At 38.4% G+C, this 26,492-nt stretch overlaps 1 protein-coding gene across 5 annotated transcripts in view; it reads left to right on the plus strand.

The window, feature by feature from the left end:
- Positions 1-26,492, plus strand: part of TMEM108 (transmembrane protein 108) — a 384,720-nt gene that overhangs the window by 9,111 nt on the left and 349,117 nt on the right. The window contains exon 1 of one of the 5 annotated variants that reach the window (XM_059162627.1): positions 18,276-18,489. The exons of the other annotated variants lie outside the window; for them this stretch is intronic. The gene's annotated coding sequence lies outside the window, so the exon portion shown is untranslated. Of the gene's footprint in view, positions 1-18,275; positions 18,490-26,492 lie in introns of those variants that run through there. 5 annotated transcript variants of the gene reach the window in all.

The raw sequence follows: 26,492 nt of genomic DNA on the forward strand, positions 1-26,492 counted from the left end.
GTATTAGCTGAGGAATATTGGGAGTTTGAAGAAGAGCAGATGATTAGTGGTAGGGGAAATAATGAACAGTACTGGATTCTGATTTTATCTGAAAGCTTTATGCCCTATTCATTGCAGCAAAATATTCTGAATGAAGGCTTTCTTCTGGAAAGTTAAGAGGGAGTGAAGGAGGCAGAAAGAAGGTTATTGAGAAGTGAAGGAAATTGCTTTTTTTAAAAGTTTAAATTTAAATATAGTTGAGACAGAATGTTATGTTAGTTTCAGGTGTACAACATACTGATTCAACTTCTTTAGATGTTCTGCTGTGCTCACCACAAATGTAGTTCCCATCTGTCACCATACAATGTTATTACTATATTATTGACTATATTCCCTATGCTGTGCCTTTTATTCCTGTGACTTATTCCATAGCTAGAAGCCTGTACCTCCCTCTCCCCTTCACCCATTTATGCCCATCCAACCACCTCCCTCCCCTCTGGCAGTTTGTTCTCTTTGTTTATAGGTCTGGTTCTGCTTTGTTTATTCATTTGTTTTGTTTTTTAGATTTCACATATGAGTGAAATTATAGGGTATTTGTCTTTCTTAGTCTAACTTATTTTCCTCAACAGATTAATCCATGTTGTCATGAGTGACAAGATTTCACTTTTTTATGGCTGTGTGATATTCCTGCGTGTGTGTGTGTGTGTGTGTACACATACCACATCTAAGAAATTGTTTTTGAGGGGGTAATCTCTTAATGTTAAAATGACTAGTGTGTAAGTATACCAAAGAATGTAAATAATCCTCAAAGGAAATCCAAATCAGAACCATGATGCGATATCACCTCACATCTGCCAAAATGTCTAAAATTAATAACTCAGAAAGCAGCCATGTCTGTGAGGATGTGGAGAAAGGGGACCCCTTTTTCACTGTTGGAGGGAATGCAAACTGGTGCAGCCACTCTGGAAAATAGTATGGAAAGTCCGCAAAACATTAAAAATAGAACTGCCCTATGACCCAGCAATTGTACTACTAGGTATCTATCCAAAGGATACAAAAATGATGATGTAGCAGGCACATGTACCCCAATGTTTATAGCAGCACTATCAACAACAGCCAAATTATGGAAAAAGCCCAAATGTCCGTTGGCTGATGAATAGATGAGGAAGATGTGGTATATATGTATGATGGAATATTATGTGGCCATCAAAAAGAATGAAATTTTGCCTTTTGAAACAACGTAGGCAGAACTAGAGTGTATTAGGCTGAGCAAAGTAAGTCAGACAAATACCATATGATTCACTTATGTGAAGTTTAAGAAACAAAACAGTTGAGCATAGGGGAAGGGAAGGACAAGTAAGATTAAAAAAAGAGGGAGATAAAGCATAAAAGACTTAAGTAGAGAACAAACTGAGGGTTACTGGAGTAGAGATGTCTGGGAGGATGGGATAAATGGGTGATGGTCATTAAGGAGGGCACTTGTGATGAGCCCTGAGTGTTACACATAAGTGATGAATCACTGTGTGTGTGTATTTATATTTATATTTACATTTATATTTTAAGATTTTATTCACTTGACAGCGTGAGAGAGCACAGGCAGTGAGAGCAGCAGAGGGAGAGGGAGAAGCAGGCTCCCTACTGAGGAGGGAGCCCCATGCAGGGCTCGATCCCAGGACCCTGAGATCATGACCTGGACCAAAGGCAGATGCTTAACCAGCTGAGCCATCCAGGAACTCCTGAATCACTCTATTTTATTCCTGAAACCAATACTACACTGTATGTCAGCTAATTTGAATTTAAATTGACAAAGTAACTCTCAAAAGAAATCTACTCCCAACTGACTGCTGATCCTAGAACAGTTTTGCTGGTAATACAATACACAAGAATGTTTGGAGAAACATTTTTATTCTAGAACATTTTTATTTCTGTTTCTTCTTTGGGAGTATTGATAGGGTTTATCTTTAATTGTATGCCTTTTGAGTGATAGGTAAAAGGTTTTAATATAACATGTTCTTTTGTTACTTTTAGAACTCTTGTTGAAATGGTGAAAGAGGCAGTAACCCTCACCTAGACCTGAAGAAATTACATTATTCTAACAGAAAGCCTTATTTTGACTCTAAGATAGGGTCAGTACAGGAATTAGGGGTAGACTGTCCTGGCAGCTTTGAGTTCAGCCTTGCTGTGTTTCTGGTCCCTGTAATTGTTAGACACACCACAGAATTTTCAACAAGTAAGACCTTCAGGTGATTCTGATGGATGCTTAAATTTGAAAAGCACTGCTCTTGATTCTGATGTTGTGAAATCTTATGAATTGTGTCTGTGTGGCAGGGAGGACACCAAGAAAGTATTTTTCCAGGTGGTCAGAAGATATGTAAGATTTTTTTGTGTGTGTGATAACCTTTTAGATCATTTTCCCAAATCATGGTCTAAGCCTTTTCCTGCCTTGTTCAATATAGTAGCCACTAACCACATGTATCTATTTTTATTTAAATTAACATTAAACTAGAAATTCAGTCCTTCATTTGCACTAGCCACATTTCAAGTGCTTCATTGCCACATGTAGTTGATACCATATTGGACAGTGCAGACACAGGCTGTGTCCGTAATCCCAGGAATTTTTACTGGGCTTTAGTCTGTAAGGACCCTATTTGTTGGAAACTCTTATTTTTAGTGATAGTGTGCTCTTCTTATAACAAGACATTGCCTCATTTAAAACAATTGTGTTTTGTACTTTATCTTGAGGAGCTTTTAAGTCTGTGAGTGTGTCTTGCTGAACTTTTTTACCTTTCTGTTTAATCTCTTACAGAAAGTGCCATGGGCTTGTCTCTCTGACATAATTGAGTATACTACCTCTAAAATATTTGCCCTTTAACCCAAGGTTTCTGAGCTGTCTCTTTCCATTTGGTCTCTCCACATCCTGACCCTCAGTGGTGAAGCTTCTTTGTGTAGGATGTCTCTTTTGATACTGCCTAGAGCTTAATAAAGAGTCTGGGAGAGTGGCAAGAGAATTTTCACCTTTGCTTCTGCCAAGCCCCAGTGTGCATCAAAAAAGTGTTTCATAAGATGAACCTTTAGGGAGTTATGCCCTGAAGAATTAGTCTCTAAAGCAAATTTTCAAAAGACATATTACAGCACAAATTTAATAATTAAGCCATTTAGCAACATGGAAGGATTTGCAGTTGATAATGAATTTTAGGAATGTGGAAGAATTTTCAGTTGATATTATCTATTACTATTACCAATATTAGTTGTCCAGAAACTATCATAATTAGAACAAATAAAAAGATGTGGAAATAAAGACAGTTTTTTAAAAGATCTAATTTAAATCTAACTGAACCCAAGATTGTTTTGTAGAGGGAGTAAGAGTGGGGAGTGTGCCATGAGTAGTATTGTTGGAGGTGAGGGGAAGGAGGTCAACAGGGCTTGAGATTGATCCTTAGACAACCCTTACTTGACTGCTTCACTTCTGGTGGAATGCATTGCTTGTTCTCTTGCTGCCATTCTCTTTGGTTTGCCTTTCTTTCCTGCTTTTTGGAGAGGGCTCAGTGTTTCTCAAGGGAAGTACTATTAGCATTTTGATAGAATGATTCATCATTGTATGGAACTTTTCTGTCCATTCATGTCCATTATAGGATGTTTAGTATCCCAGGTCACTAACTGCTCATATTACTCTAACCAAGTCAGTGAGTCAACCAACATGTCCTTTCACTCCCATTCCAAATATCTGTGATTAAAAATAACCTGGCTGATAGAGGAGTGTCTTTTTTGGGGGAGGGAGGAGTAATTAGTTGGGAAGATACAGGAGCTTTGTGGGGGCTGGCTCATTAATTTTTGATATAACCTGACATTTTCCCAGTGCTGGAATAGCTTTGGGAGTCCACTTTATCCTGTAGGGATTGGAAGAATCAGATTTTGCCAATGCAAAAATTGACCTTTGAGCCTTGAAATCGACTCAGAAATCACACAGGAGAATCTTTCAGTGCCACAGAAAATGGAGAGACTACTGAAGCTCCCATAGGATACCAGGTTTTCATTCTCAACTCACTGTAGCTAAATCTTCCACATCTGCTTGAAAATAAATTGTCTACATGTGACAACAGAAAAAAAGATCCAACAGTAATTAAAAAGCAAGCCAAGGGAGAGGCTTTGTTAGCCATTTCCTTTCTTTCAGTGATGGCAAGTATTAGCAAAGTAGTCCCTAAATTTGTGAGGTTATATGTAGGCTATCAAATGGGATATCTAAGATTGTGTTATGGTTAGTAAAGGGAAAAGGAACACTTTGAGTCCTTTTGGTGTGGGGCCCATATAAATGTCTCTGATAATAAGAACAGAAACTTGTTCAAATTACCTTAAGAAATGGAAGGCTTAAGGATGCATGAGAAAATAAAACCATGTCAGACATGTATCAAGTTGGGAAGAATTCCAGGGGTCTTTCAGAATGAGAAGGAGTTATAGTTTGGTCAGTTCTCACAGAGGTAGGACCTAACTCAGGACAAGGAAGATTGTTTCTGATCTATTGCAACTCCAGGATGTGTCTGTACTACCAGTGGTTGGTCAATTCATATTCTACTTCTTGATCCTACTTCTTGACCCTTGGCTTGTGACATGCACAACATTTCAATTTTGGCTTCTCTCCTCATGTATTTCTGTTCCTGTTTTTTCCTTTTTGTCCCCACAACCTAACTGGTGATCTGTGTACAGACCAAGAAGAAAAGGAATAGGATACTTCTGAAGTAACTATCATCCCTACTGGTTAAATCTCTTTTACAGAAATCTTAGGGGTACTGATGCCCTCTCTTGGTCCAAACAGCTATAGCCTGGGCTGCTTGCCTCAGTAATGACGGTGGTCCTGGCAGTTTCTCTAGAAAGGAGCAATGGTGGGGTGTAGGGTGATACAATATGAGCTCTCTAGCATTAGGGCCCTGAATTCTTAACTCCTAGAATCAGGATAAATAGTATTTGTGGGTTATGTGTATAATAAGAATTGGAAGATTATTTGGGAAGCTTACATGTTCAGTAGCAATTGTGAAAAAAGTCTGAATCCATTCTTTTGGGAAGATTGGCTGCATCCCAGTGAGATAGGTAGGGAAATTGCTTGGCTAGATGATTGGAAAATGAAGAGTTGTATTTTCCATATGGATATCTTATTTTTTGCATCTGTCAAATATGATTTTCTCAGCCACCCATGTATCCCACAGGAATAATAGCTAGGTGGCTGTCTAAATGTTGAACGACGTTTTGACATCTTTGACAACTGTTGTTCAACAGCCGAGTTTGTAAGATTCCAGTTCCACGAAGGAAAATGACTTGGCTTATGACTCTGAAAATAAATTCCATATAGATGCTATCATTTGGGGGGCCTTACAAAGCAGATTTAATGTTTTGTGTTTTGTGCTTTTACCACTGATCTTGGAGAATTAATTTCATTCAAACCAATGATTGTGACTCTGCAAGGTAATGCATTCTCATAATCACAGAAGGCTCTGTCCTTACTGAAAGTTCTGTGTCAGGGTAATAATGAAGGTTCTGGCTCCATGGACCCCTACAGCTGTGAGTGGTGCAATCTATGGCAGCACAAACAGACCATTCGTTCATGGAATTCATTTAAGGCTCTCACACCTCTCAAGTAGCTAGAGCATGGTGGTACCACATATGGACAGTCAGTATTTCCTTAGATGCAACTTTTGTTGAAAGCAGCAGAAGAGGAGTTCAGCAGAGCTTCTGCAACTGTTGATTGAGAGAAGAATATGGTCTATTATTGAAAGGTGATCGGGATCAGGTTTCTCACCCAGCTGCTGACTACTGAGATAAAAAGAGCAAAGATGAATCATTTGCTGCAGTTTCTCCTATTCTAACTCTTTGAAGATCCCTCTCTATCCTATCGATTGAAAAAAAAATTTTAATGGAAAGGAGAAGGGAAAAATATAGAATTATATACATACTCATTTTTTTTAAACAGGAAGATTTCTATTAGATACCACATATTGCCAGATTAAAATCTTTAATTTTAAAGAAGTACTAATCTTACAGTGTAAGCTAAGGTAACCCAAATTTGTGCATATGCAATTTTTTACAAAAATTAAATCGTAATTCTGATAGAATCAGGAATTAATTTGCAGCCCCTCCGTGAAGATTCTGTAGCAACAGTAAAGCCCTCTCCCTCTGGGGTGTAAAGAGATTTTGAAGGATGGCCAAGAGCCAGGATCCTGAGTCCTGAGATTTTTGTCCTACTACTCCTTGTGAGTGGTAAATGTGCACAGGGCTAAGGACTGTGAGCGCAGATACTTGAGGGCAGGGTTTAACCTCTAGTCTTGGTGAACCCTCCTGTCCTTCCTGTGAGCCACAGAAATGGTCCACAGAAATTGATCCTTCTCTACATTTTCCCTCCTGAGCCCCTCATTGCATGTTGGCCTTCACCTTTCTAAGAAGTAAAGCTGTGGCTGAAGTAAATGTCCTCAAACATGTTACAATGTTTACAGCACACCCCCTTAGAGGGGGCTTTGTGAACAAGGAAGAAGACAGGCACTTGTTTCTCTTAGCTATCAAAAGCTGTCCCTTTTCTATGGGAAAGAAGACTTACTGGATCGCTCCTGAAATTTTTCATTATTTGCACTGGTAAAGCATTAAACAATTGGACATTATTTAGGGATTTCCAACTTAGAAAGTTAGGTTTTTACTTGGAGTACCAAAATTCCATGTTAGTACAGTGCTTGATTTTAAATATTTTTTTCTTTCTGGTGTTTCTACAAATCCCTTTTCTTAATGCCTTGTTTAGATTCTTTAGACTCTTTCTCCCCTTTTTAGATTTTTCTCTGATTTCCAAAGTTCTGTGGTTCCCAACTAGCTGCTGGACAAGGTTCTTCTTAAGTAGGCATCAAGGCTGTCCCTGTCTGACTCCAACTTTCTGACTTTCTTTCTACTCTTTCTATGCATAAACTTCTCCTAATTCAAACTGGTCCTTAGTCCCATTCTCTCCCCTCTGCATAGAATGCCCTTTTTTTTTTTTCTTCCGTGACCATTTGGTTTGGTAGTATTGATAGATCTTTGGCCTAGTACTGAATCTGTATACCCATCCTGTTTATAACAGTTTTTAGAAATGTGACTTTGGGCAAAATACTTGATTTCTGTTAGCCTCCATTTTCTTTTAGGATGGGATTTATAATACTACCTTACAGTATGATTATGAGCATGGTATTTGGGGTGCTTTTCCACCTGTGTCCTCTTTTCTGCCTTTCTAACAGACTTCTACATGTAGGCTCATTACACGTGCTTACTGATTAAGTTCTTGAACATCCTAGTAGAGCTGATCTCCAACACAATTCTTGATTAGCCATACTTAGCACTTCCATACCTTCTCTAACTACATCTTTCTTTGATAAAAGCCCCAGTACTCCTGGCCCTAACAGCACACACCTAAAGATATATTCTCCTCCCTCCCCTTGGGACTGTGAAAATTATGTTCATGGACATTCATGGCCTAGTATATCTGCCCACATCAGAAATTGACAGTAACTTCAACGTCACTCTACATGACCTTGATAAGGGATTAATTTTCTTCACATTTATTTCCTCTCATATATAGTGAGATTTATCATAAAGCCCAAATGCTGTGATTGTAGCTGTCATTGTAAATTAAGTAAGGTATACCTCTTTAAAACAAAGTTTTCTAAGGCCCAACCAACAGACTTCTTATTCCAAACATCATTTAATAAAATGCAACATGACATTAACAGGATTGCTTGGACAAACTCTTGGAGTTCATTTAAGCAGATTCTTCTCTGTATTGATTCTCAATTATAACGTGTTAGCATGAATAAACCTGCCAGTGTTCTCAAATGATGGTGATGCTCTCCTGGCATCTCTGCCCTTCTCTGACTATGGAGCTACAAGCATATCAGTGTTTCCTTTGTTCATTCTATTTAAATTATGGTTTTCTACTTGTTCAAATGATTTAGGCCATCTGTTAGGTCTATAAATTTTGGTTTCATAAAATCTAACTCTTCCCCTTTTTTTTCTTCTATTTTCACAATTTTTCTTACTGTTTCATGCACAAAATAAGGCTTATTTTTTTTCTACCAAGGCAAGATAATTTAAATGCTTGTATTGCTTTTCTAGTTGGATCTATTGGTTTTTTAGTCACTAAAATGGACCATAATTTCATATAGATGTGTAGTTCTTATTGAATTAATTTTGTCTCTTTTTTTGTTCTTGAAATTTTTTTGGTTAGAGACAGGAGTTCAGCTGCTTGGATTCTTCTGCACTCTATGCTTATTCATGTATATTGCTAAATAGACCTTTACCAGTTGTTTTGTTTTTACCTCAGGCTTTTGAAGGAAATTCATAAAATGCCACGAAAATATTTGTGGTATAGAAAGATGTGTTACATTCTTCCCAGGTCCCTCTTTTGGAGGATTAAGAGAATTTTTCCCCCTCATAATCAGAAAGATGATCTAGTGTAACTTCTTTAAATGATGTCCTATTGTAGGCAGGCAATAGGAGCCCCTTGACATTTTCACTCCATAGGCATTGATGGAGAGAGTGCCCATATCTGAGTGTGTTTCAGGGGAGAAGAAAGGGTGACTGGGAACAATAAACTGTGTAACTGCTTTGTACGTAGTGGCTCATTAATACTTCTGAAGGGCAGGGAGATACCAGGGCCTCAGCCATGTGCTCTTCCTCATAGAAATATATACAGTTGGAAGAAGCAAGAAATACAAATTCTGAGCAAGGTGGATTTTTTTTTTTTTTAACTATGGGCAGCAAGATAAGAAAAGCAAATGGAAGGAGAGAGGTTTCTCAGCTCAAATATGTGGCTGCTTTGTTGACTTGTGTTAGGTCAGAGATCCTACTCCACCTTCAGTTTTAAATAAACCTCTCAATTTCTTGCCCTGTGAGCTTAATCAGAACTTTCTGCTGTTCCTGGAAGCTCTCTGCTGTTCCTGGAAGCTCTCTCCTCTTCCCTCAGAATTTATGAAGAACAGCTGATGGGGTTAGGCCCTGTCTAGGAAGAACTGACTGGAGCCTCTGAGGGTTTGCTCCCTCAGAGGAAGGAAAAGGGGCTTGCATCTTGTCTTGTGCAAGTCACATCCTGCTCTGCCCTTGGAATCACTGCTGCAGTCAGATGTGTGCTTGTTACCCCATCTTGTCTGTTTGGGGTTGCCTTCCTCTTTTGTTTGGCTGCAAGGCAGGCTGCTAAGTGTTGTGGCTATTTTCTTGTGCATACCAGCCCTCCTCCCCAGAGTGGGCAAAATGGGGGAAGAATGCTCCTGAGGGATTAGAAGTCCAAAAACAGAAGTGCCAAGGCAAAGCCCCATTTCACAGACTACTCAAGGCCTTTTTGTTTACCTAGATTTGCATCTTTAGATAGTATAGTTTGAGACCAGTTTTCTTTTTCGTTTCTTTTTTTTTTTTTTTGCTATTGGGAGGCTTTATTTCTTACTGAAATTTTTTCCTCAGTTGCCTCCACAATTAGACAATAATAAGGCCTCTATAAGCATGGACAATGCCATTATTCATATTGCCTGTACTGTGAGAAGCATGTGACAGGATCTCAGAATAGGGGGTTTTGGTGCATCAATATTTTCTTTCTGTTGTCTGTGTTTCTCATTCCCTTTACCTTCACTTACTTACCATTTCTATATTTCTGTTCAATAACCACTTGCTTGATTCTCCCTGGAGTAGCATTTATTTTCTAAACAGGTCCAAATTCTGTTTGCCTCCAAAGCAGTCTGTAGTAGGACTGATTCAGCCATATCTGAGTTTATCTGTTGATCTAAATCTTACTTTCCTCTCTTATAACCCTACAATCTTAGGAACATGAGCCCTACTTTTGACTTACAGGGATTCTTTTTCCTTTCACTACCAGAAAGTGGAAGAGGCCTAGGTTCTTTTCTGTCAGGTCTCACTTGGTCTATGTGGTTGAAGAAGAGTCAGCATACCTCTCTATGCCATGCATTCTCATAATTGAGAGTCATCCCAGCTCCTCTTGCTCAGACCACTTACTCTGTTACTGGTTCTCCATCTCTCTAGTGAATTCATTATTTTCATTAAAGTTCTGTTCCTTCGTCCTAGTTGTTTTATTCTTTTTTTTTTCTAGCCAGACCCATTTCTTTGAAGGGCAGGGATAAGACCTAATTCTCATGTATCCTTGGCCACCTTTTTTCTCCCTGGAGACAAAGCATAAGACTCTATTCAAATTAGGTGATCCATAAATGTATTAACCTAATTAAACCCAAGCATTTATAAAATTCAAGAGGAAAAAAATGCCCTTAATACATTAGCATCCAAACACCTTAGAGGTCTTCTGGTTTACCACCTTGTTTTTTGATTGCCAGTTTATTGATTCAATTATTTCTTCATCCCTTCTTCCCTCCCTGCTGTGCCAGGCACTGTGTAAGGAGCAGCAGATCTGGGGTGAATATAGACATGGAGCTTACCACCAAATAGAGAGGATAGACATTGAGCAAATAATTAAAAGTCTTAGAGCTTTAGATACTGAGAGCTACAGAAGTCCACGATGGAGAGCTGCCTTAGGGCCAACGAGGCTTTGTTAGGATTTATGTTTAATCTGAGAATTTTTAATCTGGAAGAAGGGAAGTAACTTGTGCAAGGCCAGTTAGTAGCTCATGTGTACCAGAGCTTGGCCTGTAACCTAGATTTCTACTCTTCTTCTGAATTCTGTGAGAATGCTATGGGAACACTGATTAAAGTACCTTGGTCTTGAATTTCATTGGGTTGCATGGCTCAGCTATTACATGAATAGCTTACATTTTGATAATGTACTTACTATTTATATTTTACAGTAAGAAATGTTATACTTATGAAGCAGAATGTTGTGTTTTAGTACTTTAACTCCTTCTGGAATAGTTATTGGCTTCTCTTCTGTTACTTTCTCTCAACACTGTACAGTTTATGGCCTTAATGAGTTTTACATTTTTTCAATTTTCCCTAATTCATTGGAGTTTTAGTTTAAGCTGTATCCTACAGAGTGATAAATATGAAAGACTTATGATTGATAGAAATTGAAAGTGGCTAGAAAATAAGTGATGAACAAGTAAGAACTTTAATAAAAATTACAAAATTTCAGAAAAAACTTAAGAGGTTCTCTGAGATGAGCGCAGAGCATAGAGATTGGTAAAGGAATCCTTTTGCATTCTTTCCTAACTCATCAGACCTATACATATATGTGGGCTCAGCCGGAAATGCTGATGGACAAAAAGTGAAGAGAATTTCTCTTTACATGTTTACTTACAAATTATTCATGTAATGTACATGGGAAGAGGAACCAAACGTTGGGGAAAGAGTTCTTGAGAAAGGAGGTATAATAATAAGGGAAATTGCTTATTAACCTGTGGAATAGTAGGTATTCTGCATCATGCTTATATAAATAGTTCTATGATAGAGAAATATTGTATCATTCTGTATTAATTTGTGAGAAGCATAACATACAGAAAATGTGATTTGGGCAAGATCACACATCTAGTTAATGAGTTCTTGAACTTTTGTTAAATTGTCTACAAAATTTAGAGTTAAGGGCATTTTTTGTGGGTGATTCTGGTTTTATCAGGTTCTCCAAGGCATTTCTGATAGAAAGGTTAAGAATAATATCAGCAGAAAATACCGATAATCTTAAAGTTTGGATTGATGGAATATTATGTGTCATGAAAATCAAACTTAAAAAGTTGCTAAGTTTTACAATATAATTTAAAACTTACATAATGAAAATCACTATAAACAAGATTGAAAGATGTAATTGAAAAATATTTAGAGCATGTTTGTTAATATCCTTAACATGAAAGTAGAAATCAAGTTGTCAGTGATTATGAAGTTGGACATAATGGTGTTGGTGAGTGTGGGGATCTCTGGAGCACTATGGTTGGTTGGGTCTGTGTTGTTAAATCTTTCTGGAGCATAGTTTGACAACAGAAAAATATAAAGTATGCTTACACTTTGTTCTAACAGTTCAACTTCTAGAATTTGTCTAGAGAAAGCAGTTGCACAACTATTACAAGATGCTTGCACAGAGATACCCATGGCAGTTTTATGTTGGTGAGATTAAACTAAGGATAACCTAGATATCCATTAGTAGGAGACATTATTGAATAATGGTATGTGTCTACCATGGAATACTGTGTATCCATTAAAATAATGTGGCACTGAGCTCTCTGGGCATCTAGAGAGTCAAGGACAGATACAATGGGTACGAGGATCGGGCTCACTTCTCCAAGGCAAGGTCTTCACAGTGTTCAAGATGGCGGAAGGATCAATAGCACTGAATCAGATTTGGTCAATTAAAATCATAATTCTGCCTGTACCACTGAACCTTTGTGCCAAGGGTCAGAGTCCTACTTCTGTTTCCTTGTTCGTAAAGCAGAGGGATCTATAAGAAAACCTTCCAAGTACCACCCCCCACCAGCTCTGAAATTCAGTTATAAATGCATCAACAACTCTAATTCCAATTAGGGAGTTCTCTAGTCACATTAAGAAATATTTCATATGAGATATATTTGTTTTTAATGTATTATACATTTAGGTATCAGTTAAGTAGAGAATCTCTCAATATTTTATTTCCCCACACTGAAACTACATAAAAGAGAACATTCTTTCAATTTTTTTTTTTTTTTAATTTTTTATTTTTTATAAACATATATTTTTTATATACATATATTTTTATCCCCAGGTCTGTGAATCACCAGGTTTACACACTTCACAGCACTCACCAAATCACATACCCTCCCCAATGTCCATAATCCCACCCCCTTCTCCCCAACCCCCTCCCCCCGGCAACCCTCAGTTTGTTTTGTGAGATTAAGAGTCACTTATGGTTTGTCTCCCTCCCAATCCCATCTTGTTTCATTTATTCTTCTACCCACTTAAGCCTCCATGTTGCATCACCACTTCCTCATATCAGGGAGATCATATGATAGTTGTCTTTCTCTGCTTGACTTATTTCGCTAAGCATGATACGCTCTAGTTCCATCCATGTTGTTGCAAATGGCAAGATTTCATTTCTTTTGATGGCTGCATAGTATTCCATTGTGTATATATACCACATCTTCTTGATCCATTCATCTGTTGATGGACATCTAGGTTCTTTCCATAGTTTGGCTATTGTGGACATTGCTGCTATAAACATTCGGGTGCATGTGTCCCTTTGGATCACTACATTTGTATCTTTAGGGTAAATACCCAATAGTGCAATTGCTGGGTCATAGGGCAGTTCTATTTTCAACATTTTGAGGAACCTCCATGCTGTTTTCCAGAGTGGCTGCACCAGCTTGCATTCCCACCAACAGTGTAGGAGGGTTCCCCTTTCTCCGCATCCTCGCCAGCATCTGTCATTTCCTGACTTGTTGATTTTAGCCATTCTGACTGGTGTGAGGTGATATCTCATTGTGGTTTTGATTTGTATTTCCCTGATGCCGAGTGATATGGAGCACTTTTTCATGTGTCTGTTGGCCATCTGGATGTCTTCTTTGCAGAAATGTCTGTTCATGTCTTCTGCCCATTTCTTGATTGGATTATTTGTTCTTTGGGTGTTGAGTTTGCTAAGTTCTTTATAGATTCTGGACACTAGTCCTTTATCTGATATGTCGTTTGCAAATATCTTCTCCCATTCTGTCAGTTGTCTTTTGATTTTGTTAACTGTTTCCTTTGCTGTGCAAAAGCTTTTGATCTTGATGAAATCCCAGTAGTTCATTTTTTCCCTTGCTTCCCTTGCCTTTGGCGTTGTTCCTAGGAAGATGTTGCTGCGGCAGAGGTCGAAGAGGTTGCTGCCCGTGTTCTCCTCAAGGATTTTGATGGATTCCTTTCGTACATTGAGGTCCTTCATCCATTTTGAGTCTATTTTTGTGTGTGGTGTAAGGAAATGGTCCAATTTCATTTTTCTGCATGTGGCTGTCCAATTTTCCCAGCACCATTTATTGAAAAGGCTGTCTTTTTTCCATTGGACATTCTTTCCTGCTTTGTCGAAGATTAGTTGACCATAGAGTTGAGGGTCTATTTCTGGGCTCTCTATTCTGTTCCATTGATCTATGTGTCTGTTTTTGTGCCAGTACCATGCTGTCTTGATGATGACAGCTTTGTAATAGAGCTTGAAGTCCGGAATTGTGATGCCACCAACGTTGGCTTTCTTTTTCAATATCCCTTTGGCTATTCGAGGTCTTTTCTGGTTCCATATAAATTTTAGAATTATTTGTTCCATTTCTTTGAAAAAGATGGATGGTACTTTGATAGGAATTGCATTAAATGTGTAGATTGCTTTAGGTAGCATAGACATTTTCACAATATTTATTCTTCCAATCCAGGAGCATGGAACATTTTTCCATTTCTTTGTGTCTTCCTCAATTTCTTTCATGAGTACTTTATAGTTTTCTGAGTATAGATTCTGTGTCTCTTTGGTTAGGTTTATTCCTAGGTATCTTATGGTTTTGGATGCAATTGTAAATGGGATTGACTCCTTAATATCTCTTTCTTCTGTCTTGCTGTTGGTGTAGAGAAATGCAACTGATTTCTGTGCATTGATTTTATATCCTGACACTTTACTGAATTCCTGTATAAGTTCTAGCAGTTTTGGAGTGGAGTCTTTTGGGTTTTCCACATATAGTATCATATCATCTGCGAAGAGTGATAATTTGACTTCTTCTTTGCCGATTTGGATGCCTTTAATTTCCTTTTGTTGTCTGATTGCTGAGGCTAGGACCTCTAGTACGATGTTGAATAGCAGTGGTGATAATGGACATCCCTGCCGTGTTCCTGACCTTAGCGGAAAAGCTTTCAGTTTTTCTCCATTGAGAATGATATTTGCGGTGGGTTTTTCATAGATGGCTTTGATGATATTGAGGTATGTGCCCTCTATCCCTACACTTTGAAGAGTTTTGATCAGGAAGGGATGTTGTACTTTGTCAAATGCTTTTTCAGCATCTATTGAGAGTATCATATGGTTCTTGTTCTTACTTTTATTGATGTGTTGTATCACATTGGCTGATTTGCGGATGTTGAACCAACCTTGCAGCCCTGGAATAAATCCCACTTGGTCGTGGTGAATAATCTTTTTAATGTACTGTTGAATCCGATTGGCTAGTATTTTGTTGAGTATTTTCGCATCTGTGTTCATCAAGGATATCGGTCTATAGCTCTCTTTTTTGGTGGGATCCTTGTCTGGTTTTGGGATCAAGGTGATGCTGGCCTCATAAAATGAGTTTGGAAGTTTTCCTTCCATTTCTATTTTTTGGAACAGTTTCAGGAGAATAGGAATTAGTTCTTCTTTAAATGTTTGGTAGAATTCCCCCGGGAAGCCGTCGGGCCCTGGGCTTTTGTTTGGAGATTTTTAATGACTGTTTCAATCTCCTTACTGGTTATGGGTCTGTTCAGGCTTTCTATTTCTTCATGGTTCAGTTGTGGTAGTTTATATGTTTCTAGGAATGCATCCATTTCTTCCAGATTGTCAAATTTATTGCCGTAGAGTTGCTCATAGTATGTTCTTATAATAGTTTGTATTTCCTTGGTGTTAGTTGTGATCTCTCCTCTTTCATTCATGATTTTATTTATTTGGGTCCTTTCTCTTTTCTTTTTGATAAGTCGGGCCAGGGGTTTATCAATTTTATTAATTCTTTCAAAGAACCAGCTCCTAGTTTCGTTGATTTGTTCTATTGTTTTTTTGGTTTCTATTTCATTGATTTCTGCTCTGATCTTTATGATTTCTCTTCTCCTGCTGGGCTTAGGGTTTCTTTCTTGTTCTTTCTCCAGCTCCTTTAGGTGTAGGGTTAGGTTGTGTACCTGAGACCTTTCTTGTTTCTTGAGAAAGGCTTGTACCGCTATATATTTTCCTCTCAGGACTGCCTTTGTTGTGTCCCACAGATTTTGAACCGTTGTATTTTCATTATCATTTGTTTCCATGATTTTTTTCAATTCTTCTTTAATTTCCCGGTTGACCCATTCATTCTTTAGAAGGATACTGTTTAGTCTCCATGTATTTGGGTTCTTTCCAAACTTCCTTTTGTGGTTGAGTTCTAGCTTTAGAGCATTGTGGTCTGAAAATATGCAGGGAATGATCCCAATCTTTTGATACCGGTTGAGTCCTGATTTAGGACCGAGGATGTGATCTATTCTGGAGAATGTTCCATGTGCACTAGAGAAGAATGTGTATTCTGTTGCTTTGGGATGAAATATTCTGAATATATCTGTGATGTCCATCTGGTCCAGTGTGTCATTTAAGGCCTTTATTTCCTTGCTGATCTTTTGCTTGGATGATCTGTCCATTTCAGTGAGGGGAATATTAAAGTCCCCTACTATTATTGTATTGTTGTTTATGTGTTTCTTTGATTTTGTTATTAATTGGTTTATATAGTTGGCTGCTCCCACGTTGGGGGCATAGATATTTAAAATTGTTAAATCTTCTTGTTGGACAGACCCTTTGAGTATGATATAGTGTCCTTCCTCATCTCTTATTACAGTCTTTGGCTTAAAATCTAATTGATCTGATATAAGGATTGCCACTCCTGCTTTCTTCTGATGTCCATTAGCATGGTAAATTCTTTTCCACCCCCTCACTTTAAATCTGGAGGTGTCTTCGGGCTTAAAATGTGTTTCTTGGAGGCAACATATAGATGGGTTTTGTTTTTTTATCCATTCTGATACCCTGTGTCTTTTGACAGGGGCATTTAGCCCATTCACATTCAGGGTAACTATTGAGAGATATGAATTTAGTGCCATTGTATTGCCTGTAAGGTGACTGTTACTGTATATGGTCTCTGTTCCTTTCTGATCTACCACTTGTAGGCTCTCTCTTTGCTTAGAGGACCCCTTTCAATATTTCCTGTAGAGCTGGTTTGGTATTTGCAAATTCTTTCAGTTGTTGTTTGTCCTGGAAGCTTTTAATCTCTCCTTCTATTTTCAATGATAGCCTAGCTGGATATAGTATTCTTGGCTGCATGTTTTTCTCGTTTAGTGCTCTGAAAATATCATGCCAGCTCTTTCTGGCCTGCCAGGTCTCTGTGGATAAGTCAGCTGCCAATCTAATATTTTTACCATTGTATGTTACAGACTTCTTTTCCCGGGCTGCTTTCAGGATTTTCTCTTTGTCATTGAGACTTGTAAATTTTACTATTATGTGACGGGGTGTGGGCCTATTCTTATTTATTTTGAGGGGCATTCTCTGAACCTCCTGAATTTTGATGCTTGTTCCCTTTGCCATATTGGGGAAATTCTCCCCAATAATTCTCTCCAGTATACCTTCTGCTCCCCTCTCACTTTCTTCTTCTTCTGGAATCCCAATTATTCTAATGTTGTTTCGTCTTATGGTGTCACTTATTTCTCGAATTCTCCCCTCATGGTCCAGTAGCTGTTTGTCCCTCTTTTGATCAGCTTCTTTATTCTCTGTCATTTGGTCTTCTATATCACTAATTCTTTCTTCTGCCTCATTTATCCTAGCAGTGAGAGCCTCCATTTTTGATTGCACCTCATTAATAGCTTTTTTGATTTCAACTTGGTTAGATTTTAGTTCTTTTATTTCTCCAGAAAGGGCTTTTATATCTCTCGAGAGGGTTTCTCTAATATCTTCCATGCCTTTTTCGAGCCCGGCTAGAACCTTGAGAATTGTCATTCTGAACTCTAGATCTGACATATTACCGATGTCTGTATTGATTAGGTCCCTAGCCTTCGGTACTGCCTCTTGTTCTTTTTTTTGTGTTGAATTTTTACGTCTTGTCATTTTGTCCAGATAAGAGTAAATGAAGGGGCAAGTAAAATACTAAAAGGGTGGCAACAACCCCAGGAAAATATGCTTTAGCCAAATTAGAAGAGATCCAAAATCGTGAGTGGGGAGAAAGGGGATAAAAAGAGGTTCAAAAAGGAAGAAAGAAAAAAGAAAAAAAAAAAAGAAAAGAATTTTTTTTAAAAAAGAAAACACCTAAGAAAAATGTAAAAAAAAATATATATATATTAGATAAACTAGTAAAAAATCGTTAAAAAAGAAAAAGGTAACAGTTAAAAAAAAAAAAAATTTTACCCGAAGGCGAGAAAAAAAAAAAAAATGAAAAAGAAAAAATTAAATTAACTGCAAGACTAAAAAAAATCACAGGAAAAAAGCCATGAGTTCCGTGCTTGGCTTTCTCCTCCTCTGGAATTCTGCTGCTCTCCTTGGTATTGAAACCGCACTCCTTGGTAGGTGAACTTGGTCTCGGCTGGATTTCTTGTTGATCTTCTGGGGGAGGGGCCTGTTGTAGTGATTCTCAAGTGTCTTTGCCCCAGGCGGAATTACACCGCCCTCACCCGGGGCCGGGGTGAGTAATCCGCTCGGGTTTGCTTTCAGGAGCTTTTGTTCCCTGAGCGCTTTCCGTAGAGTTCCAGAGGACGGGAATACAAATGGCGGCCTCCTGGTCTCCGGCCCGGAGGAGCCGAGAGCCCAGGGCCCCACTCCTCAGTGCGCCCTCAGAGAACAGCGCCCAGTTACTCCCGTCTGCCTGACCTCCGGCCGCGCTCCGAGCTCACCGAGCCTGCGACCGGTTCAAGGTAACACGGAGCTGCGAGCTTACTGTCGGCTCTGTCTCTGTAGCCGGCTTTCCCGTTCCAATACCCGCAAGCTCTGCGACACTCAGACACCCCCGATCCTTCTGTGACCCTGCGGGACCTGAGGCCACGCTGACCCCGCGTGGGCTTCGCCCCGGTTTAGCCTCTGGAGCGATGTCCCTCCGCGGAACAGACTTTTAAAAGTCCTGATTTTGTGCACGGTTGCTCCGCCGCTTGCCGGGAGCCGGCCCCTCCCCCCGGGGTCTATCTTCCCGTCGCTTTGGATTCACTTCTCCGCCGGTCCTACCTTTCAGAAAGTGGTTGTTTTTCTGTTTCCAGAATTGCTGTTCTTCTTCTCTTCGATCTGCCGATGGATTTTCAGGTGTTTGCAATCTTTAGATAAGCTATCTAGCTGATCTCCGGCTAGCTGAAGCAGTCTCAGCTTGCTACTTCTCCGCCATCTTGACTCCTCCCATTCTTTCAATTTTTAAGGTAAATGCAATAAACTGTTTCCAACCCCCCAAAAAAGATGTGGCAGTTCTTTGTTTTTATGAAGAGGCGTCTATAACATATTAGAAAGTTAAAACAATTCTGATCACAGGATAACACAAATAACCCATTTAAATAAAATTATAAATGCATATATGTATATGTGTGAACACATGAAGAATGTTCCATAAAATCCTAGTAGTGTTTTTTCCAAGTGATTTTTATTTTTTGGTATTTTGCTGTGTAATTTGAACGTTTATGCAATAAGTACATCTCATCCTTAAAAGTCATAATATTTAAAATATCCTTGGCCTTACTGATCAGGTGTTTGCCACATCATCTAAGTAAGGCAGCATATTAAATGGGTAAAAAAGACTAGACTTTGTTACAGTACTAGGTAATAGGAATAGAGAGGAGTATCTTTGTTTCCTAGGAGTTTAAAGTCGAGAAAAATTTAAAGGCAATTGGTTATCAGGTATGCAGTTTTGTGGCATGGAATATGTAAGTGCCTTCCTAGGGCAGCCTTTATTTTTATTTAAATTTTAGTTAGTATACAGTGCAATATTCATGTCAGGAGTAGAATTCAATGATTCAACACTTACATACAATACCCAGTGCTCACTACAAGTGCCCTTTTTAATACCCATCACCCATCTAGCCTTCCCACCCCCCCAACCTCCCTCCATCAACCCTTGGTTTGTTCTCTGTCATCGAGTCTCTTATGGTTTCTTGTCCTCTCTCTTATTTTTCTTTTCCCTCTTCCCATATGTTCATCTGTTTTGTTTCTTAAATTCCACATATGAGAGAAATTATATGGTATTTCTTTTCTCTGATTAACTTATTTTCTTTAGTATAATAGGTTCTAGCTCCATCTACATCATTGCAAATGGCAAAGATTTTTCTTTTTGATGATGGCTAGTATCCGCATACATATTTATGTGTGTCTTCTTTATCCATTCCTTGGTTAATGGACATTTGGGCTCTCTCCATAGCTTGGCTGTTGTTGATCATGCTGTTGTAAACATCAGGGTGCATGTACTCCGAATCTGTATTTTTATAGCCGTTGGGTACCTAGTAGTGCAACTGCTGGATCATAAGGTGGTTCTATTTTTAGGTTTTTGTGGAATTTTTGTATTGTTCTCCAGAGTGGCTGTACCAGTTTGCATTCCCACAAACAGTACAATAGGATTCCCTAGGGCATCTTTTATAATAGCAGGTGTATTCAAATATATCATTTTACCTTGAGAATTTACCCAAATATGAAGGGAAAATCAGTTAGTGCTTCACATTGAAGGAGGTATTTTGACACAATTTTATGGACCCGCAGAACCATTTAATTGAGTGTTGCTAACAGTTTTGGCAGTTATTTTTAAAAGGAACTAGTAATTTCTTTGGCAGTTCATTAGGTACCTTAACACCTGCAAATTAAATGTGGTAGCATGGACATGGAGTCTTTTCTATGGAAGTGCTGGAAAATCAGAATGCATTTTTTAGGAGAAAAGGTCACAATGCAAATAAATACTTAGTCATTCCTTAATCCAGTTTTTATTCCTCATATGGATGTTTTCCTTTAGCATTGTTACATTATTTTTTGGCCTTGGAAAATCCTAGCCTGTTGACCTGATGCACAAAAATAGCCATGAAATATTTTGAGAGTTACTGATAATTATATTCTCCATTAATTTCTCATTTAAAACTTTTTTTTTTTAAGGCTGAGAATAAAAACATCAGCCTTTAGCTAATGGACATTCTTTTGGGCTAGAAGGATAGGAGCCCCTGATCTAAGGAATCAGGGTAGGTTTAAAGGAAGTTGGCTAGTGAGCTTAAATCTTAACACACTCTGCTATTCATTGTCTGCTTTTAGTTTTATCTTAAGTTGTACTAAGGGGAATATTCAGAAACATATTCTAACTCAGGATAACTTGAATTAAATCTCAGATAAAATTTACTTTCACAGAGTTAAAATTCAGTCTAAATCCTGGTGACATAATTTAATGCCAGTTCATTGCTACAAAAATTTATCAAGCCCCTATGGATTCAAGAGAGAATGGAAGGAGAAAGATGGCAGGTACCTCTTTAGGGGACTTTTGCCAATTGTCTAAGGAATGGTAAGTAAGGGCTTACTGGAGGTCACAGATTCACAGTGAGAGCATTCAACAGGTTGTGCATGTTTCTCTTCTCTAGGCCTGTATATGCTTGAGTGGAGGGGTGAAGTTAACTAGATTGTAGTTTTGCCAAGTGGGCAGGTCCACGTGAGAGTGGGAGGGAGTTCAGGGTATACACCTTCCTCACTCAGAAAGGGAGTGGTCATATCTGAATGTGGAATTTAAACTGGTTAAGGAATTGAGGCCAGATGTGAGGAGGTTGAGGGATGGTGAAAAGTGGTAGTGTCAATGGAGACCCTGAAGTTGGTCTTACTGAAGTTGGTGAAGAACTTCTCACGAGAGGAGAGGAACTGAAAAAGGAGATGGTAGTGGTTAGAGGGTAACATGGATTAATTGCAGTTTAAAACTGGTGTCTGACCTTGGAGTTAGGGTGGAGGACAAAGGCCAAGAATCTAAAATACTAGATCACCTGTGTGAATACTGAATTCACCTGGAATCATGGCCATAGTAGTGATTGGGATTGACAGAGAGCCAGGAACCCAGGTCTTTGCTGAATGAGAAGGAGTAGATGGTGGTCTGATTTTGTGTGACTCTAAGCTCAGCATTTGTACAGAAAAGAAAGGACAATGGTCTAGATGTAAAGAAAAGCAATGAGGACACCCAGCCCACCTCTAATACCTGTGGTTCAAGGAATGTTGGGTGGGAAATAGCCACCACTTGGGGAGGGTTGAGGGGGGGGAAGTAGTGCCCGCTGTGAAGAGCCAGGTGACAGAGTAGGAAGATGAAGCATTCAGAGAGGTGGCCAAGGATATAATAGGGAATTTAGCTGATGGCTGCCTGTGACTTCCAGAGGCACAAGAAAAGGGCTTCAGGCACTAGGGGTCTAGGAGATAGGGTCAAGAAAATGAATGAAGGAGGTTATATGACCGTAAAATTTGGAGGAATGAGAAATGACCTGGGTTTCTCAGTGTCTGTTGTTAACAGGGATAAAAGATGTGATGAAATTAATATCTACAAGACTATGTGCATAGGAAATTAGGTGGGAGGACATGGGAGCACTCAGGGTCCTGGGTCTCCAGATGCTTGATTGAGAAGTAGTCTTAGACTGTGTGCATAGGGCTCCCATTTAACCCCAGCTGGGGGACTATCCTAATTTTAAGCACTCAGAGCTCAACCTTAGCCCTGCCCAGGGAAGTATAAAGAATAAAAGAGGGTCATGGAAGGTTCTCTTGCTTTATTTAACTTTGTGAATCACTTTACATATTTCACCAGAGACTGCATCCCTTTGGCTGTGGCATATTTCTCCTAATTACTTTGTGCTTGATGAAGAGCCCTCCTTCATTTCTTGCTCCTTTTCTTCCCACTTATCCATCTGTTTTACTTCTGTCAGACAGATGAAACCTGCAATGTAGGCCTGTCTGAGGGCAGAGCAACTACAGGACCAGCTCAACTGTCTGCAGGAAGGCATTTGGTCATTTTAGACTACAGATCATTTCTACCAACCAAAAAGGCATTTAATTCTACCTTCTGGACAATCCAGAAGGATCCCATAATACAAGCCAAAAGAAACTTAATGTATGAACTGACTTTTAAGTGAACTATTTTGGAGAAGTTAATATGTATTTACTCTTTGTGAGCACTGTGTTTAAAATTCAGAATGAACTCTTGATAAGTCCTTACTGTCTTTGTGGACAGATGATAGTGTCTTTAGTGTCTGTCTGCTCTGTGTCACAGTCTGTTGAGCCTTAAACACACTCTATAAAGAGATCCAAAAAAGATTTGCCAAAGGGAACAAATTTTAATTCCAATTTCTCTTTCTGGAATACTGCTACCTTGACAAGAATATCATAGAGAAATGACATTTCATGAGACATTTGTGGAGTTTTAGCATTTCACTTCTAAATGTCTATTTTGTGTGTAAGGGGACTTCTCATATATGAATCAGAATTTTCAAAACAAAGGGAGCAAACGTGAATATAAAGGTAGGTTTGAGAAGGAACCCTTTTTTTCCTGTGTAAAATTATAGAATGTGGTAGAAGTGTCAGAGATGGAGTAAAGCTGGGGAAAACTACCCTGATGAAATCATAGTTTTAAAGGTACCCTTTCTTTCCTTAAAAAGAAGTGTATCCTACAGATCACTTATACAGTGTGTAAACAAAAAGTACAGCCAAACTGTACTAATTGTACTGTGTCAATTTTGCATTGACACTTCACATCTGCAATATAGTCATGAACACAGTGCAGTCCCTGAAAGACCCTGAAAGTCCTGAAATAACAAAGTTAAATCAGATTCCTGCCAAGCTATAAACTTTTAGAGGGCAGAACCAGGCCTTTTATGTCTTATATAGGGACTTTGGGGAAATGATCTCACCCTTTGAGAAGTCCTAGATGGCAAAGCCACAGTGATATGATCCTTGAATATAAATGAATTTGGTGTATATTTGTTGAATGAATTGTGATCTGTGTAATATTTTTAATACTGTATATTTTCTTTTTTTTTTTTTAAAGATTTTATTTATTTATTTGACAGACAAAGATCACAAGTAGGCAGAGAGGCAGGCAGAGAGAGAGGAGGAAGCAGGCTCCCTGCTGAGCAGAGAGCCCAATGCGGGGCTCGATCCCAGGACCCCGAGATCATGACCTGAGCCGAACGCAGCAGCTTAACCACTGAGCCACCCAGGCGCCCCAATACTGTATATTTTCTAATTCTGTGGATGCTAGCAATCCAATGCTTGGGTGTGTATAAGGATATGTACAAATATACATGTATATAGGAAGATACACAGACATACACTGACACAGGAGATAGAGTGTCTCTGTATATCCAAGTTAAGTCTTAGCTAACACAATTAATTAGCCACAATGTTGTCTTTCCCAGCTATGGTAGATACAGTAAGTTCACTGGAAATGTAGTTCTGCTTTGCCAGCTTTTTAATCTCTCGCCTCATAGAGGAAGCAACCATGTTTAAGAAAAACATGTCTTAGGAAATCATAAAATGAGAGAGCTTGGAAAGGGAAATGTGACATCTTTTAGCTTAAGCCTGATCTCTCCACCTCTGACCTAGTTTTGACACTTTGAAGTTCTAGTTGGTACAGAAGAAATCCATTTTTTTAATGCTCCAGAAACAAATTTTTTCCTACTGAAAAACTGAAAGGACCTCAACTTAGGGTGCTATTCCTTAATGAAGAGCTTCTATCATACTTCTAATTGATAGCTCCTCAATCTTGATTCTAACAAGTTTTATTCAACTGGGCCAATTTTTAAAATGAGAGGGTTGTTTTTGTCCATATGGTATTCATGTGGTTGTGGGTATTTGTACATAGCATTCTAGGAATAAAAATATAATTTTAAAATGAATATTGCAATACCAGCATGTGCTTATTTCTACATAGTTCAGCTGCTTTTAAGGCTTAAAGTGGGTGGGATCACACATCTGAATATTTCAATATAATTGTAGGGTTATTAATGCATGGCAGTTTTGGTTCTGTAAACAAGGGAGTAGGCTATTCTGGAGGTTCTTCTGTAGTGGGTAAATAAATTCTCTAAGTGTAAGGATTGGAAACAACCATAACAACAATGAAAACCTATTTCTTTTTGTTAGTGTGGTTTCTGTGAGTTTTTACTGTGACTATAATTCTTCACATGTACTTATACTCCAATTACCTTACTAGGTTTGGTAATACAAGCATGACATTCCTCACTGGATTTTCATTAAACTTGTTTTTTTCCGTGAAGTAAGGACTTTCTTGGAGTTTGAAATGTAATTGGTGTTACACTGGGATAGCCACTAGTTTCATTCCCGTTTCTGTCTGGTATAAGCCCCTTCAGTATTTTGTGTTTGGTTACAAGATGATCTCTTCATTCTCTTTTATATTACCATATTATTTCTAATATCTCATATATTATTACATCTTATTCTAGAAAGGATTTAGAGCGGTTTACAAAGATGCACAACATATAACCATATAACAAGTTAAATTTTGAGAGTGAAAGTGAAAGAAGAAGAAAAGTGGGGTAACAAAGTGTTGAAGTTGAATGAAGTTAAGGAAATTGCAGGTTATGGGAACTAACAGTTTTGATTTTGAGAGAACACTTATATGGCTTTGGGTTTATAGCAGACATTTTGAAGAGATCTCTGCTTCATTACATATTAAGTATAAGAAGAAACCATTTACCTTCCCCCCCCCTTCTATACTTCAATCAGTCTTTAATTCTTTCAAAAGAATTAATATACATAGAAGAGTGGGTATCATGTATATGTAAGGTATGGAGAATAAAACATGTACCTTCTGTGTAGTCTTCGCCTGGCTTAAAAGAACAGAACGTTATCACTTTTTTTGAAGCCCCTTTGTGCTTGTTTCCAATTACATTCACCTTTTTTTTCCCCCCTTACTGGCTGTAACTAGTATCTCCAACTTCACAGTTCTGCCTTATTGTTTAAGTTTTAACATCTGTGTACATATTTTGTAAGCAAAAAAATGAAACCATAATGTTTTTCTGTGACCTTTGCTTCTTGTGCTTAGCCTTGTTTGACATTCCTCTGTGCTGAAGTTTGTACCACAGTTAATTCATTTTTCTCTTACGTGAATGTGTACTATTTATTGATTCCCATATAAACAACAGTGCTGTCAGTGTTCCTATTTACATCTCCTGGTTCATGTCTCTCTTGTGTATGTCTTACACAGATACACATGTGTAAGACTTTCTCTAGGCTATATAATTATCAAATGTTGTGTCATAGGGATTGTGAATATTCAGCTTCACTGGATAATGCCAAATTATTTTCCAAAGTAGTTACACCATTTTATGCTCCTGCTAGTGTAATGGAAACTCTTGTGCTCCATATCCTCATAATACTTGGAATTGTCTTTGTGCTGTTTGCTCATTTGGTGGGTGATCGATGTATTTTTTCTAAATGTCCTGCCAGACGAGAAGCGTGGCATCAGAGGTGAAATCCTGTTTGTTTAGTCCACCAGACCCTTCTGGACAACTTGGCTTTAGTCCCTGAGGTTTACCTTTATACTGGCCCAAATGTCACTGTGTTCTGTTTGCTTTAGCTTCCTGAATTACTAACATTCATGTGGTATAACCTACCTAGATTGAAAATTTAGAACATGCTTTCAGATGTCTTCAGTTGTGATTTTCTCAATTAATACAACATAATTACTTGGTACTGTACCTACTCTATGCCAAGATATGTTCTCTGCTCCAAGAGGCCTTATATGTGTTTTGAGAGTGAGGGCCAATAAGGATATAAACAAATTAGAAATTAAAGTGCAAAAATGAACTTTTGGGGCTTCATCAAGATAAAAAGCTTTTGCACAGTGAAAGAAATGGTCAACAAAACTAAGAGGCAACCCACGGAATGGGAGAAGATATTTGCAAATGACATTATAGACAAAGGGCTGGTA

This window comes from Mustela lutreola, chromosome 2, assembly GCF_030435805.1.
Source record: "Mustela lutreola isolate mMusLut2 chromosome 2, mMusLut2.pri, whole genome shotgun sequence".
Lineage (NCBI taxonomy): Eukaryota > Metazoa > Chordata > Mammalia > Carnivora > Mustelidae > Mustela > Mustela lutreola.